Source organism: Hylaeus volcanicus, chromosome 2 (genome assembly GCF_026283585.1).
Source record: "Hylaeus volcanicus isolate JK05 chromosome 2, UHH_iyHylVolc1.0_haploid, whole genome shotgun sequence".
Lineage (NCBI taxonomy): Eukaryota > Metazoa > Arthropoda > Insecta > Hymenoptera > Colletidae > Hylaeus > Hylaeus volcanicus.
Window position 1 is genome coordinate 8,323,801 of NC_071977.1, and position 15,112 is coordinate 8,338,912.

A 15,112-nucleotide genomic window follows, 5' to 3' on the forward strand; every position below is an offset into this window, starting at 1 on the left:
TCGAGGGGCGAATTAGAAGCGACAGTTTTTATTTATCTTGGATTTCGTAAACTGGTACACTTTGAAGTAATATTAAGATACTTTATTTCAACGATTCTCCAATCATGGTAGAAGGAGGGTTTAGTCGACTTAATTGGTAGCTCTCTGTAATAAAACTGTCGTCGAGTGTAAAGAGTTAATCATTAAGTGCCCCAATAGAGGCTGGAATTAATATACTATTTACAGGGCATGGAAGAAATGGTATTTATTAACAAATTAAAAATCGACAACAACTATTCGACTCACATGTCTCAATCCTAGACGTAACTTCTCAGTCCATTTCCACCAAATCGCATCCTCCACAGAGCGCGCAGCTTATCGGTGCACAAAGAGCCACTCCGTAACAATAAGATAATAAAAAATTCTTTAACGCTTCTCTTATTATGGCTCGCATCTCGTCTCGTCCGCTAACAGCGTTCCTCGAGCTGGTCCAGGTTGGAGAGAGCCGACCAGACGTGGAGGGAACGGGACGGAATCGTGGAGGGCGGGAGGGACGGAAGGGGGTTGGAGAGAACAATTAAAACACATTTATACGCCAGGCCAATTCGTGATCACCATTCTCGTCGGCGCTGGGCCCTGAATAGGTCCCTGGATGACGTATTAACTCATATTTGTCTCTTGACAATACCCGGCTAAACTCTCTGCCCAGGTGTCCGACGTTTTACACTCTTCCATCTCTCTGGAGGACGTACGGGCGACGAGCGTGCATGCTCGGAATTATAATGGGATAGACCATAACAGGACGAGAGACCAAGGGCAACGGAACAAGCCGGGGGAGTCCCAGTGGTAACAGGATTTCGTGAAAGGAAAAATTTCATTTGACCGGGAAAGAAGTTCGAGTCCTCCTGAAGGGGGAGGGGGTGGTGTCCTAAATAGACCTGGCGTCCATAGTCGAGCCTAAATGAAGCGCCTGGAAGAATTTAATTAATTTTCCGGGAATGACAGTGACCACTGTCCAATCTATTCGTTCCTTTAGTCATTTTGACTGGCATCAGACTTAAGGAAGGAATGAAGACCGATGAAGGCTTCACGAATTGTTGTTGAGGTTATAGCTAGCTATCTCTGCGACTATTATTTTTGGAGAACGTTATCATCCCTATTTTTTCAGTTCTTTTAGCTCCCTTTCGAGTCTCTGCTGAAGATTGTCCCAGAGGATGTGGTCCTAAGGTGTCCAAAGGTGAACCTTTGGAGCATATCAAGTTGTAATAGTGTGCTCTTCTAACTCTATTTATCCAGTCAGTGAAATCCTTTTACGCTCCTATGTCGAGTGAGGCCCGACAAGAATGTACCGAAATCAGAAAATTCGGAGTGCAAATAGTTAAATAAATGCATAATAAAGAAACACAAGGGTGAAAATTCATCTAGAATCATCCACGCAAAAAGTTTCCACACATGGTTGCCTTTACATCTAGAATAATACTCCTACCGGGGCTCGAGCATAATCGAGCACAGCAGGTAGAAGGTTAATTATCAAACGTTCAACGGGAACGGATCCTGTTGAAGATCCCGAGGTGCCCCATTAATGAAGCACATCACGAAGTTTATTCGCGTGGTTTTGACTCGAGTTTTTTTTCTTTTTAATATCAAAGCCGCGAGAGCTCGACGTTTTTTTGAATTTTGAGAGCTCATTTTAATAAATTTAAAGGGCGAACGAGACGAGAGGTGATCGATAAGGGGGGGCGAAGGGACGAGCATTGCCGGCCCTGTCGGTACAGTTCCACATTCCACGTTCTCGACGGGTGGCCCGTTCCTCCGGGGTATCGCTGTCTTCCTCCGGTTCGCATTAGAGACACGACAGTTCCGTTGTGTGTTTTTGTGATTGATCACGTGATCTCGTCATTCGATATAATAAGATTCGCTTTAATCTGCAGGGAGATGGAACGATGCCGCCTCGGTCGCAGATTACCGCATACCGAGATAAAAACTGTTAACCATCGTTCTTGGTACCCGACCGCATATTATTCCTCTGATGCAAACATTGTATCGCTGCATTGCGACGTATCAAAGCGTATCGCGTTTATCCACTGCACTCTATTTGAATCCTGCTGTTACAATAGGTGTGCTGGTCTCTAATACAGTGTAGATGAAAGTGTCGGATGCTGCAGGTTCGGATGCTTTGCATTTAGCGATTCCTAAGTTCGTGGATACTCGGATACCTGTGGAACTGGTCCGTCATTTTGATTAGGGTTCAGGAGCACTTGACAGACAATTTTGGATTCGAGTTCTTTTACTCAAATTACTTGCATCAATCCCCTATTTCACCACCCACCTCTATAGCATTTAATCTCCCCTCACCTCGTGGATGAGCGTCATTCGCAGACGCAGTAGCAGCGAAAATATCGAGTCGGTCTCGTCGGCGATCCGGGTAGCGAGACATCGCGTGGTTAAGATTCATTAAAATCGCAAACATTCCCGTTCAAACCGAAGGGAACACGGGCGACACGAAGAAGGTGGTACGGAGGGGGTCGACGGAAGGAAATTCGTAGAGCCAACCGTATTTTTTCCGATGTCCGGTTGGCCAGCGGAGAGCTTAATTAGCTGTACATCCTCTCGGCGAGAGCGTTACATCATGAAATGTTTCGAAGCAGCGCTGATTACGTCGGTCCGCGTTTACACGGCGAGAATACTTCGGAATTATTCTCGATTATTCAAATTCGCAACCCTTGCCGCGAGCCGCGCTAGGCCCGATTCAAATTTATGCAAAAATCCGACAACGGGAACCACCGTTCTTATTAATATGGATCAATTTGATGTACCCCAATCCCCCCTCCTCCCGTTCCGGTCTTGCTTGTCCTTTTTCTCGTCGCGCCACCTCAAATTGGACCACCTGACCGACGAGACGAAGCGGTTTGATAGCGTGACGGGGTGCGAACGTGTATTTTTTGGAATTCAACTTTGGGCTGAATAGGGATATTTAGTGGAGACTCATACTTTTTACTTGGGTTCACTTTCATTGGAGGGGTGGAAACATTGCTCAGCCAACTATAGTTTCAAGGAACTTATTCTTAGTGCGTCTAAAATAATTTAAGCAACTGTAACAACAGTAGCCTGTAGTACCTAACTACAATTCCAGGTCTACGTACCACTTGTATATTTAATTCAAAATCCATTTCGCAGTTCATAATTCATAATCCACGATGTGAAACGTTTCCAAACTTCGGTTTCTCCACGTACAAAGATAATTTAACCTGTAACGCCAAAAAGTGAGTATTGACGAGGCATTATGTCGGAGGAACTTCAGGCTCGCCGATGCCCTTAATTGCAACATCGTCTACAGTCTGTGGACCCTTTAGATATCGTTAAGTGGCTCCGCGCAAAGGCCTCGTATCGAAAGTTAGCGAAATTCAAATTCGATCGCGATGTGGCTTGTTACCTGCGCGTTAATCTGTAATTCCGCTTTTAGGAAGTTAATCCATGAACTTCGTAGATCCGAAGAAAGTTATCTCGCGAACTTCACTGTCTGAACACTGAGCACCCTGCGCAAAAGGGAACGTACTTCATTCTTTGTCTTCAATCAGTATCGAATTTGTATTCTATTAAGTTATTATAATGTCTGTTATATTTAGGAAAGAAACGTTTTGCTGACTAAATTGCAAAGCATACAAACTAACGAGTTGTTATATTTTGTTTCAGGAATGATGTTAACCCCAATGGCGTCGTACATTCGTACAAGGAACAGGTATTAAACGTCTCTTCTATCGTCAAGCAGATTCTTCAGAAAATTAAGGGTGAGTCACACTTTTCTAATAAAACTTTCTATCATAAATCATTATTACTTACAGAACGGTTGTTAGAATGATGCAAAAAAAATTCAATACATAATACCGAAGATGACCAAATAACGTAACAATGGAATACTTTAATTAAAAAATTCCATCAACTTTTTCGCACAAGCATTCATTTTTCGGAAATGCGATTTTGAAAATATGCGAAGTACGTGCATTCGTGTTTAACAATTCGATTCAATGGATTTCACTCAAAATGTCTGTCATATTTGTACCATTAATTCTACCAGATACAACCAAACCTCTACAATTAAATCATGTTTCTAAAGAGGTCCCGATTCAAAACCATTTTTATCTTACCTTTACCTTAAAAGTCGTAACCTAACCTCGGTAAAATGTGTGCCACAGATTCATGAAAAAAAAAAAACAATCTGAATACATCCGTCGCTAATATTTGACAAAAATCAAGGTGGTACGCTAAGAAACAATCGCACGGTTACACGAGGACGTTCGTCGAATAGAATTGGGCACAAGTCTTGTCGGGGAAAGAAAATATTTGTAGACCGCGTCACGCGTCCTCAGAGATCGCGCGCGACGAATGGCGGTAAGTTGAAGGCAGGAATATCGCGGAAACCACCGAATTTCGTATTCCCGGATGGTAGGCTAGTCAGCTTCTGACAATACCGCCCAAGTGACGTCGACGTATGTATGTGGGTATGTACACCTAACTGTGCCATACGAAATGTCCGCCTGACCCTATTGTAGCAATGTCTTCGAGCCTGCGAGAAGAAATCTGCGTCGAGCAAACCTCCAGTTGGTGAAGCATTGTAGCACCTCGATTAACGCACGACCACCTTCAGGCCCGATCCCGTGCAATTATCGAGACTCTGCTGTGGTTACATCTGCTAGTCGAGATTCTTTCTCAATTCATTCAGTAATGGATACATTTTGGGGACGTTAAGATATTTGGACGTTGGAGGGTTAGGATATTTCTGAGAAAGGGTGGTCAGGGTTAAAGAGAGGCACCGTTTATGAAAAATAATATTCTGTGTTGTTAGGTTTAGATTTTTTACAGAGGATATCCACGCATGTGATCCCATATTTTATACTACTCCATACAGCTCATATGAATCTTACTCGTTCCTCAGCGACCATCCCCTCCACACGTCGACTGCGCGCAACAAACGAGGCCCTCGTGCAATAATCGTGGCTCGATTGTAACCGCAAAAACATTCTCTTAACCTTTGGTTTGCGCTCTTCCTATCCCAGACACGCTCGGAAATCACGCCTTTCTGCTCTAAATGCCCGTGAAAACGGGACCGGGAAAAAAAGCGGACCGCCAATTCGCATCAAAAATTCGCGTGGAAGACAATGCGAGTTGATTTGGAAAAGCGCGTATCGATGGGCCGGTTCGGTCAGCGGATCGCAAGAGGTATCCACGGGCGAAAGAGAGAGGATTCGCGGAGCCGAAAAAAAAACGATGGTGGAACGGTAGGGGCGAGGGGAAAAAAATCAACGGCCGAGGCATTTTGTTTCCGATCGTTGCACGAATGAGCCGGCAAATTGGAGTCGAATTTAGCCGGCTTTTGCGAGCCGTTTAAACCTTTCGCTATGCCGCGGCGCGCTGTAGAGTTTGCTGCACGCAAATGAAGAATTGTCAGCCAAATACGGTTCGAGAGCGGTAAGGGGCGGCTGCAGGGGATGAATGGGGCGTAATGCCGGGTCTACCCTGATTGTTGCCCTCTTCTCCCTTCCGCGACCTCTCGAACCCATCGGAATTTCCAGTACGAATTTCCGTCGGTGCCTGTGACGTCACTTCCGTCGCAGGGACAAGCGGGATTCGTCGGGTTGCAGCTCCGCTACGCGATTAGGCTCGCGCCGCTTCCGTTCCTGGAGGCTTAGGCCTATACACCGCCCAACGGAAGACCATGCGACGGGTTAGGTACAGATTTTATCGTGGACAGGTGTGAAATGTCTGTTTTCTCTGAAAACTTGTTTTGGTACTTTCTTAAAAAATGATGGCTCGAAGAAGGCAAAGTAAAACATCACATATTTCAACCAATATTCAAGATCTAGTCCATCTTTGTTATCAGACACCTTCACCAGCCTGTATCACAAAAGACACAAGACAGACAAAACAGACAAATCATGTTGAAAGACTCGTTAACTTCAAACAGTTCACGTTTGTTCGAATCAATCCCTGATCAAGGTGACTTCAAAGCAACAATGGAAGTTCCAAGGAGATCTTGTCCACTTAACAATTCGACAAAAAATGCCACGATTGAATCGCTCCGAAACTCGGTTTCCTGGGAATTAATGAAGCGTTTCGTCGATTCGATCGGCGACCGCTCGTGCTATTTATTCGATTACCAAGCAGCACGGTGATTGGTTGGCAGAGGCCAATGAAATCCTCGTACAATATCGCCCCATGTCTTTCACAGTCCGGTAAACTTTGACAATCGGTCACTCGGTATTGAAAGGGAACGCGGTCAATTTGAGCCAAACGATCGCCAACAGCCAGAACTCTGACCGCGTCGAGTTCCTCTAAAAATCTCGAAAACGTCGAATAATGCTCTTGAAGACCGTGACAACCTTTCTACTGAAGAGAAGGCTGCGCACCAGCTGCGCCCCGTGGACTCTGGGAAAGTAGGCTCCCTATGGAAATTGTGCCTGTAAACGTGGTAAGAAAGGTCCTTTGATCTGGTGATACCGATCCTGACCACTATTCCTTAATTGAGGATGGTTCGTCAGGATAGGTCACTTGCTGGATCTATCTAATAAAATTGTTAAGACGTCGCTACAGGGTTTCCTAAAATTAATCCTATTGCTCCAGACATTTCTGTTTCTGTAAAATCATTTTATCTTATCTCTCAAACTTCTATTTGAGAGATGGCGAACCCTACACATTTCATATCTAATATAAAAAATTGTGGCTTCCAGTTCAGGCTCAGCTAGTCGATTTGTTGCCTGCCCGCGGAAGCAACCCGATTTCATTGCCTTTTAACAGAGCCCACCCTCTTTACGACCTGTTCGGCGATAATACGCATCGCGGAACGAGGCGCGCGTATCGACAAGCAGGAGCGTCGCGGCGCGAAATCGTTCTTTCTGTTCTCGCGTGAAGTGTGTCGTTCACGGTGCTCGTGGCGCGATAACGGCCCCTGGATAATGATACGCGTAACCATTTGCAATACTGTATTACGTACGCGGTGTCGCGGCATTGTTTCTGAGCGTCATCCTGCGTCGCGAAATGGCCCGACACGTTTTCTCGTTTCCTGCCTCTCGAAACTCGTACGCGCGTTTGCTACCCTTTCGCGTTTTATTATCGTTAAGGTATCCTTACGGCTCGTTTGGGTGAGATCTTTTGTTGGATTGTTGGATGAGATCGCAAATATTTTTGTTCCGTGGTTTTATATTCGGGTCTTTATCTTTGATTTGGAGTGTCTTTTTTTCTCTTCTGCCAGTGAAAATGTATCTGATCGATATGAAAATTTAATTTAATAATTTCTGTATGTCTTCAATTAAGCTTCGCTATCATAATTTTCCAGGTACGATATTTTCTATAGTTACTTCATTTCGAATATAGTACTCGCATTCTGATCATCCATGTGAACATTCGAACAATTCACGAGTAGCTGTATCTTTTTTTTTCTTGCTTCATACGCGACACTCTCGATGTTGTTCCACGAGGGTGCACCGTTTCAAGCTTTACACCGCCTCCTCTCTTTATTATCGTTATCGTCATCGTCGCAGCGCGGTTTTAGCGTCGAATCTCGACGCATATGTTGCCTTACTTTTCTATAGTCGCCGTTTTGTCGCGGTTGTAACGAGAACAGCGGTGCTAACCTTCGACACGATTGCGCGTTGAGATCGTGCGATATTTTAATACAGCCAATCGCAGCGCGATCCTCTAGTGCCAATTGCGGAATAGCAACTTTGTTCGCTGCTCTACCCCGACGTTAGTAGTTCAAAATGGGTCATGGAGTGGTAAGAATATTCGAAAAATTGTGCAGCTTTAGACTCGAACTTTAGAACAAGTATATATTAATAAAAGGTAGAGTACTTGTATTTAGAACACGAGGCAATTGTTAGGTTCATTTTTGAGCAATATTTTCAACGTCAATGTAAAATGACAGGTGATTATTTTAAACGAAGGAAACTGGAATAATAATGAAGGGGAAGTCGTGTATTTACAGAGCTAAAAATTGTTGTAATCGAATCCAGTGTCCACTGTACTTTAATCAGTCCCTCGTACATTTAACCAAATGTAACGACTGGGTTTGAAATGAGCTGAAGTGAGCGTGGGTGCGCGTGATTGGGTGAAACGATAGCTTTGCGTGGGGTAAGCAAATGACAGCTGTGAGTGGATGGCTGTGGGTAGTGAACGATAATACGGAGGCGATTGCACGTAATTAGCGACGGAACATATAAAATGAAAAAAGAAGTGGAAGCGACATGAACAGAAAAACATTATAACATATTTTACACATAATTAAAACATATTGCACATGTCTTAAAAACAGAAGCCTCAGAAACTTCGATTTTCGAAGGTAAAACTTGAACGCTTTGATCTAACATTTTTCACCGCAAAGCTGTCGAATATAAAACTACATTATCGCTCACTGTGAAGCTGAATGATCTCGAATTATTCCAAGCGCCAAGTTCTCGTATATTATGATGAATTGGGCACGTGCAAGCTTATTACGGATGTAGATTTACCATGAGAAAGCCCATCAAAATCGGCGACTAGGCAGCAGTGTCCTCCCCTTGTTAGCAAACAACAGGTTGTGGTAAATCGTGTCAAAGGCTTTTGTGAAGTCTAGCGAAGCAATGCACGCAACACGACGCGAGTTAAAAGCACGGAGGACAGTATATCGGAAATGTGCAATAACGCTGTCGTACTATGACCACTTCAAAAACCAGATTGGAAAACCAGCGGGATTATCGGTGAAACTAATAAAGTAATAAACCTTTGCGGTTGTGAGGTTCGTAGAGAAGTTTTCCAGAACTTCCGAGAGGACAGAAGTTCGAGAGATAAGAAGACAGGAGTCCAAAGAAATCACCTTGTTTCAATTGTATAGTCGATAGTAGAATTCCTTCTATAACCCATATTTTTTCATTCCCTTTGTAGCAAGAAATGAATCTCCCTGAAAATACCCTCGCATAAGGCTTGAAAGGGTTAAAAAATCAAACTTCTTCTATACCAATACTCCCTGGGCCTAGATACCACTGAATCTAGATACTCGAAGCGAAATACTCCGACTCGAAGGCGATCCACGTTTTATCCGGCCTAAGTTCGATCACAATCGATTCGATTAGGTTCCATCGACGGTGAAAGAAGCCCCGCACACGTGCACGGTCGATCGAAAAAGGTAGAATGGCGCGCCTCCTCGTCGCCATTGGGACCTCGCAAAACAGATTTAGCAGGTGAGGTCGGGAGCAACAGAGGGTCCCGTAAAGAAAGCGTTTAATTAACCCTTTGATCTCGAAAACAGCGCGGCAGCCGCGCACTTAGTTAACAGCCGACATTGATACCGAACTTCGTTAAGCACTTTAACCTTTACCAGGTTCGTTTTCGAATTAATCCGCCCTGTGGATCCTCCTGGCAGTTTCCTCTCTTTCGGAAACACACGCGAAATATTCCATGGAAATTGACTCTGGTCGAAACGAGCTTCTCCGTTCTGATATCATTAACGTAGAAAATTTGTCTACTCGAAACTTTCCTATACAGACATAACGTTCAGAAATCAAAAGAATACAAAACCAAAATTCCGAGAAGTAGTATAAATTCCAAATTGTTTCTTAGGAATATAAACAAATGATTTCTTCATCTGCTCACCCTGGAGCCATCGATAATGGTACTCTGCTTTTACTCACAAGAATAAATCTGGAATTCTTATTTTTCATCCAAAATAAAGTGTGCTCGCTCCGGTTCACCTCCTCGATCTTTCATACAATCTTGATCCATTCGCAAAAGGAAGGCAGGAGCACCTGTAGATCGTTATCGATGGCGCGACAATATTTGCTCGATAATCATCGCCTGACGAACCTGGGGCCGGATCATTGATCAGCGCGGAGAAATGCGGGTTGGGGTAGACGTAAGGGGTTGAGGGGGGGCGCTGAACAACCCACCAGCACACGGCCCCCGTAAATAATAAAACTGCGAAGGTAAATATAATTACCTAACTGTGTGTGTAACGTGTTTGTAAGCGGGCGTGCCATGGCGGAACAACAATCGTAAGGTTCTCTCGGAAACGAGCCGCTTTTGAAAGGGCTGCCCCCGTATCCAATGGCGCGGTAGCTTGAATTAAGATTTCAGTGGCACCCCGCCTTGTCCCCTGTGCCCTCGTAAAGATTGCGCCACTGGCCAATTGAATCTCCGCGAGCGAGATCCTTTTCACTCGGCCTCCTCCATTTTGTTTTCATCTGGAAATTACAATGCCCCGCGTAAACATCCGGTGAATGGACCGCCGATTAATTAACTGACCCCATCCCGGACGGATTCTAACGTGGGGATTGGCGTTGGAAACAGTTTCATTTTTCAAGCAGTCGTTGGTTAAGTTACTCTTTTCTGAGGCTGCTTGGCAGAAGCCTCGAGGCTGTAGCTTAATTATCATTGGGTATTATTTAACACATCGTTCACTTGCATTATCTATTTCAAGTTATGAAACCCAGGGGGATATAAAATATTGCAAAAGCTTTGCTCATTGTGTTTAGTCCTTTTTAAAAATAGAATATACTATTCCTAATACTTAGGTTTATATCACTTGTTAGTTCAGTAGTACAAAAATTACGAAATAATAACCGATGACATGAAGTCGATTCTGTGTAAAATTTCCGGTCAACAATGTGTCAAGTATTACATACAAAACCATGTTCCAAATACACAAATCAAATTGCCCACTCCATTCCCGTTCAACCAACTGACCAAGCTCAGTTCCGTTGTCGCATCCCCATTCCCCGTGTCCCCTATACCGTTATACGCGAAACCGCCCCCGCAAGGGATGCAAAAAGTCCTCCTTCTGGCTTCCCAGAAATGATCCGCCGTTGAAAGTTGATCGGATAAATGTTCCCAACGACAGTGCTCGCGAGGTACCCTTAACTGGTTGGCCTGCCCCTAGGATCGCGTGGGGGGCTGGATGCTCACAATGGGACCCGAGCATTACGTAGCTGGCAGGCATTATGTGTATCTGGCTCCTCGAACGAGCGTACGAACGAGCAGGTAAATTCACAGGCGAATGTTCGAATGCGCGGCTCGTATGCGAGCACTCGCGGCTGGCTCGAGTGTGCTTCGAGTATTCGCGTAAGGCACGTAGATAAAATACGCTCGATGCACGTACGCGGGGGCGCGCCACCCCTCCCTCCGCAGGGTAATTGGCCCTCTTGATCGCGTTCGTAGGACCGCTTTTCAATATTCCCCGTCAGTCGTCCCTTCTCCGTGCCTTGCGTCTGCGTCTTTCTCCAAGCGGCTCTTTTCACGTTTGCCAGCGACACACTGTGTACTCTTCGATCTCTATCCCCATATCGTGACCCTTTCTTAATTTCACTGATTGATTCCACCTGACTGCCACCTGTTTCGGGAATTTTTCACGTGATGCAATTCTCAAAAAGAACCAGGTGAGTCAATTTTAATCTCATCGATAGCTTCGTTTCCAAGATTCGGATACCTCTGGGCGCAGTTGGGTCTGGGTGGATTTCTAAAAGTGGACGGGGACCCCACGCTAAGGCGATGGGTTGTTCGGCGAACAGGTCAGTTTGGAATTCGAACAGGCTGCTACCGTAGGAGCTGCTTCGGGGCGGGGCAAACGTCAGGCAAATGGAAAGCATCTCTAATTTGAAACTGAGAAGAGAGAGCAAACAAGTAGCGAAACCCTGCCCGGCTCTTACGGTGTCGATTTTTCAGCAGCTAGGTTGACTCGGTCGTGGCGTAGATTTCGCTTTTGATGCTGCATAATTACGGCTCGAACGCTCTCCAACTGGCTTCGTGGATGAGTTTCGGCTCTTCTTTGTTAAACGTTTGTGTAGGGACACGAACAGTGCGAATCGACTAAGTACGTTTTCATTTATTGAGTGAATGATTTAATTAATTTAAAATTAAAAGAAAATAATTCGTACTTTATATGAACCCTGATGTTAAAACTGACAGCAAACGTAAAGGTGAAGTGCTTGATAGTAGGTACAGCTAAACCAAGTCGAACTTGGACATCTTCCTCGACATTTGACGATCAGGAGACTCTTCATAAGAAAATTATTCAAACGTTCTATAAAACCAAGAATTCCAAAAATGTCGAAGGCAACCGCTTGGTCCAGGTATAAACACAATATTGCAGCACATCTCGCAAGTGTCCACATCATTTTATCTATTTCCAGTACACCTAGTCCAGCACGTCAGGTGTCCATAAGCGCAACGCCTTCTTCTGACGTCTCCTCTGCCGTCCAATCGCGTTTTTCTACCCACGTAAACGAAACGTGACGAAATAAATTGCCAGAGGCTAACGAAACGAGGTAGCCGCGAGGAGAACTCGTAGCGTTTATTGGTGACCAGAATGCAAATAAGGAAAAAATATGATCTTCCGCGTATCGGAACTCGTTTCCGATGAAAAGAAGGGCTCCCAAGCTCTCCTCGTCCAGGCTTGAGCGTATTCAACACCCAGCCGCGAATCACACCAACGAGGGCTCGCACACACCGCGAATATGGCCGTTGTAAATTTCCAACGGAAACCTCTGATTTTTAGTGGCAATGATTTTACTGGGATATGACACCCGCCTACGCGACGCTACCATGTACGGTGCGTGTATTTTGGCGATTTTTACGAGTCAAGTTTACGAGGCTCGCGCGCCCTCCGCGGCTTTTGTAATGATCTTCGGAAGTTTGCGGAAAAAAAGGCGCCCCGAACGAGTCGCAGACGTCGATCCTCCGCGTCCAACGACTAGCACGTGTTTGGACGCGATTCGAGCGCTCGAGTGAGACGGGAACTTCTGCTGCCTCTGATCGACGATGGTCGATGGGCTCCTCTGTGGAAATATCTAATCTGTTTTTATGAATATTCTGATGAAAGAAATTTAATTTGTCGTTATAATATTGGTAGGAGAATTGTGTATAAATTGCAGTACTATCGGGAAGATTGAATTAATGAAGACAATATAATGCAAATATGAATAGGACACTACACAAGAAACGGAGGATTGAAGAATAGAATTTGACACTCCTTTTCATGGGATGGTCATTCTTTAACATCGCAGGAAAACTCGTTACACGGAATCGCATTTACTTCAGTTCTCGTTAAGAGAAAGATTGTTAAAGTTTGAAAAGGTTGGGATCTGATTACTTGGACCTGCTAACCTAGGATTTCATTTCGATCAAAGGCGAAACCAGAAGATAGTAGGAAAAACTTAGATCCTCGTCTTTCTCAGAATCCTGTAATCGCTCATTTTACAGCAAAGACAATCATCTACTTCCTGTTTCAATTCTTCTTAAACACAAACACTCTCCATCTTGTCGTTATTAAAAAAATAAAGAACGAAGAAAGCGTAACAGGAAGAATTCTATTATTTAGAAAAAATTCCACAACCGAAGACTCACTCCATCAACCCTCATTAAAAAACAGAGAGCTACCATCTTGCAATTAAAAAAAACAAAGACTAAAGAAAGTAGAACAGGGTGAACTGCATCATTCATTGGAACCCAGTGCAACATGCACGCTGCATGTATCAAATTTCACAATTATTAAAATACTCCAAGCGAGGAAGAGGACGAATGAAGAAAGAATGGTAATCGCCGAACTTGAGACATTTGTCCTTGTCCCAGGACTCGGAAAAGTTCAAGCCAAGAAAGACAAGCCGTCCAGTCTGGGTCTCCCCAGGAATTTTATCCTTATTGGATTACGAGGAAGCAATCCTAAGTCCTCCTAACGAGTCTTCAGGATCACAGGGTATCGGTCGTACTCGCGCTAGATAGCCTAATGCCTCCTGACAAGCGTGCCAGTTCTTAGCTTGTCGGCACCTTTTCGAGCCATCCTCTGCAATTATCCGAAACCGCGGTGAGCCTGGTCGTGTTATTGTTTTTTTCCCCCACCAAGTTGCTGATCCTTTCCAGGGATTCCCCTATTGTCCTCGTCCAGGGACCACGCCACGGGATCCTCTTCGCTGTTTTCCTGCTGGTTGATGCAACTTCAGATAAAAGTTCTGACAAGCCCGACCTGGGGATCGAGGAACCGAGTGGGGAACCGAGTTTCAGCTGGTCGGTTACGCGATCGCTCGTTTTCGTTTGCTCGGTCTGGGTTTATCTTGCCGATTAGATACGAGGCGTTAACAAATTCCGACAGTACGTGGACTGTTAATGGGTTTGTAGGGTCGAGGGAACTATACGTGTCTGATTATGGGAACGGTATTGTGCTCGTTGGAACTTGAGAATAGTCTGTTGGCTTTTTGTTTCATAAATAGAGGAGAATTTAGTTTCATTAGGTTCTTGGCTCTTTTTAAAACTCCTCGAGAGCTGGATGTATTCTGAATTTATTATAACCACACGCAGGTGTATACAATGGGAGTTCCTACTCCAATTCAGTATTTGACTGCAATGACACTAGCTAGAAAGATTGTAGATTTTGATATATTATATTTTATATTCTGATTGTACATGTTTACGTGCAATCTGCAACATATTTAGGTAGATTTATGATTGAGGAAGATACATTCTAGATTCTAACACCTCCAATGGCTCGGGTCGATGTCTAATTCCCAAAAATTCTAACCCCTTTCTCAATTCTGAGTTCGCAGTTCGCGTCGCCGAAGTTTTCGAATTAAAAAAGTGTCAGGACTACATGTGCTCGGCTCCGAACTTTTCGGAATCGAAATTTCGATCGAACGAAATCGAGTGGTGGAAGTGGTGTCTGGATACTGATCGGATAATCAGAGGTGGATGAAATTTTATTGGAGTTATAGGTTACACAAAGTTCGACGTGCATATAGCGATTAAGCTGCAACGTCTGTTCGATCGAGCAGTTATATTTTTATTTAATTAAGAAATAGCTAGTACAGGCATCGATATTTAAATTAATAGGTAATAGACAGGTAATAAATTCAAACGGGTATTAAATTAAAAGAGTTAAAGAATATTTCAATCTGATGAAACTAATTTTATGTATACTCCCACTTGTCTACCGAGAAATGATTAATTCCAAAATTCCCCTGGATAGCTACAAAGAATTTTGGCCATCTCTGAAAATCCTGAATCGTGTGGAATTGTGGCAGGAACGAGCCGTTGTCGTGGAACATAATTCACGTCCTACGATGCACGTGTCAATATAAAATTTGTACCTCGGAATTACCGCGTGGCGAGCAAATGATAGAGA

The 15,112-nt window shown here is 44.2% G+C and overlaps 1 protein-coding gene across 2 annotated transcripts in view; it reads left to right on the plus strand.

The window, feature by feature from the left end:
• LOC128872785 (LIM/homeobox protein Lhx9) overlaps window positions 1-15,112 on the plus strand; it is a 378,653-nt gene that overhangs the window by 197,314 nt on the left and 166,227 nt on the right. For both annotated transcript variants that reach the window (XM_054115815.1, XM_054115817.1), the window contains one exon: window positions 3,673-3,767. The gene's annotated coding sequence lies outside the window, so the exon portion shown is untranslated. The remainder of the gene's footprint in view (window positions 1-3,672; window positions 3,768-15,112) is intronic.